Source organism: Trachymyrmex cornetzi, unplaced genomic scaffold (assembly GCF_001594075.2).
Source record: "Trachymyrmex cornetzi isolate Tcor2-1 unplaced genomic scaffold, Tcor1.1 scaffold559, whole genome shotgun sequence".
NCBI classification, from domain to species: domain Eukaryota; kingdom Metazoa; phylum Arthropoda; class Insecta; order Hymenoptera; family Formicidae; genus Trachymyrmex; species Trachymyrmex cornetzi.
In genome coordinates this window covers 62,563-65,040 of record NW_017299870.1, presented here as the reverse complement: position 1 = coordinate 65,040, position 2,478 = coordinate 62,563, and positions in this window count along the sequence as shown.

The window sequence follows — 2,478 nt, the reverse complement described above, 5'->3', positions numbered from 1 at the left end:
TACCATTGTATCGCGATACATGTAAGATTTTGTACACGGACACTGACAGATTGATTTATTTTCTGAAGTGTGAAAATGTATACGAGGACAATAAGCGTGATATCGCGAGATTCGACATGAGTGATTATCCTGAGAGAAACGCATATGATATTCCACGCGTTAATAATAAAATACCCGGTTTGATGAAAGATGAAAATTGTGGTACGATTATGACGGAATTCATTGGACTCAGAGCGAAGATGTACGCGTTGAGAGTGATCGGAAAGAGCGATACGAAGAGAATAAAGGGTGTCAAGAAAAACGTAGTCGCGAAAACGATCACTTTCGACGATTATGTCCGATGTTTGAACGACGTAACGATACAGTCGAGACGTCAGTCGTCCATACAATCGACATTGCACGAGATCTACACGGTGTCTGAATTGAAGCTCGCTCTTAGTCCATATGATGATAAGCGGTACGTCGTACCCGAATCGGTCACTACTCTACCTTGGGGACATTATAAAATACCTCTGTAATGTGTGTGTTGTACTTTTATTGTAATAATAAAATAAAAAAAGTTACAATACATCCGTTTTATCTATCCAAGAATTATGTGAACTGTCCATTCCTAACCATTTTACATACACTTTATTTCCTCGTTTGCGTAGTATTTTTTCCACGAGATAAACGTCAGGATTAGAGACTCGCTGTAATTCGTATTCGTAGAATCCACCAGCTATCGCTTCTCTTGATAATCTTTCAATAGATTCGTTGCAGGATTCGTACGTTGTGTTTTAACGATGTAGAAAATCTCGGTAAACCAATTAGGTGTATAACCCTTTTCAAAAATTGTCTTGAATTTACTAATACGTACTGGATCGCCTATCTTGAACCTCGTTGGAGCGGCAATTTTTACATGACTGTATACCGTCGACAAGAGTCGTTTTGCAATGGTGGATGTTACGTCTATTGATCGCATCCTAATGGTTCGATGTTTACGATGATTATAATCTGACAATATAGACGTGGTAGCTCGTCGATGCATTTGTACGAGCCGTTTAACGTGAACATTTTCCACATGTTATTCTTGAGTGTACGGTGAATCGATCCACCATCGACGCTCTCATCACTGAATACGTCGAATAATGATTTATGTTGTATCTCTTAACAATGTTTTTCTGCACGATAGCGTTGTAAAATTCCTTTCCTTGATCCGTCTGCAGGTTTCGTGAGTATTGTTCGTCCTCGCGAAATATTGTAGATAATGCTACGGCCACGTCGTTTTCGTTCTTGCTCTTGAATGGTAAAGCCCATGCGTATTTACTCAAAACATCGATAACTGTTAAGATGTAATTGTAACCTTTGTTGAATCGCGCGTAAGGACGCATCTCGACCACGTCTGCTTGCCATAAATCATCGCGACCGTGCACCACGACGCGACGACGTGGAAAATTTCTTCGCGCGGGTGCGTGGAGTTCTTTCACAAGTTCTCGATACTCATCTCTCTCTGTTATGACAGGAAACGAGCTTTGTACGTATCTTTTAAATCTTCCTAGATACGTTTAAATACCTAAACACCTCGTTTGAGATGTCGAATCTCGTTCTCGTTCCCGTTGCACATTCGTCGATATTGTTTACGCAGATCACTTACACCGTGATGCAACATCTCAATATCGTCAAATATTTTTTGAAGCGCCAGCATGAACATATCTTTCCCTGTCGTTTTAAATGATTCCTCCAACGTCTCTTTCGTCACCGTATTATTTATTTGTTGACGCAAATCAGTTACACCTCTATAAATCTCGTTGAACACTTTCATCAATAATGCGTTTACACTTTTTGAGATTTCCTCCACGTTGTTTCGCACTTTTTTCACATCGTTCGAGATATCTTTCTGCGTATCCCGAAGCGCGCGTACGATCATATCTCTCCGGTAGTTTTGAACGATTTCTTCAATATCTCGTTAGTCACTACATTTTTCATTCGTGCAGTTACATCTCGAGTCAGACGTGTGATAGCGTCAGATACCCTTTTTTCCATATCACTACACACTTTTAAACTATCTTTCTGCATATCCTGAAGCGCGCACACGATTATATCTCTTCCTGTCGTTTTAAACGATTTCTCTAACATCCTCTTCGTCACCGTATTATTCATTTGTTGACGTAGATCAGTTACACCTCGTTGAATTTTGTTAGTCTCCAACATTTCTTTCGTCGCTATATTATGCAATTGTTGACGCAGATCAGTTACACCACGCTGAATCATCTCTTTCGTCACTATATTAAGCATTTGTTGACGCAGATCAGTTACATCACGCTGAATCTCGTTGGACACTTTCATCGATAGCGCGCTCACACTTTTCGAGATCTCCTCCACGTTGTTTTGCACCTTTTCCACATCGTTCGAGATATCTTTCTGCGTATCCCGAAGCGCGCGTACAATCATATCTTTCCCTATCGTTTCGAACGATTTCTTCAATGTCGCGTTAGTCAC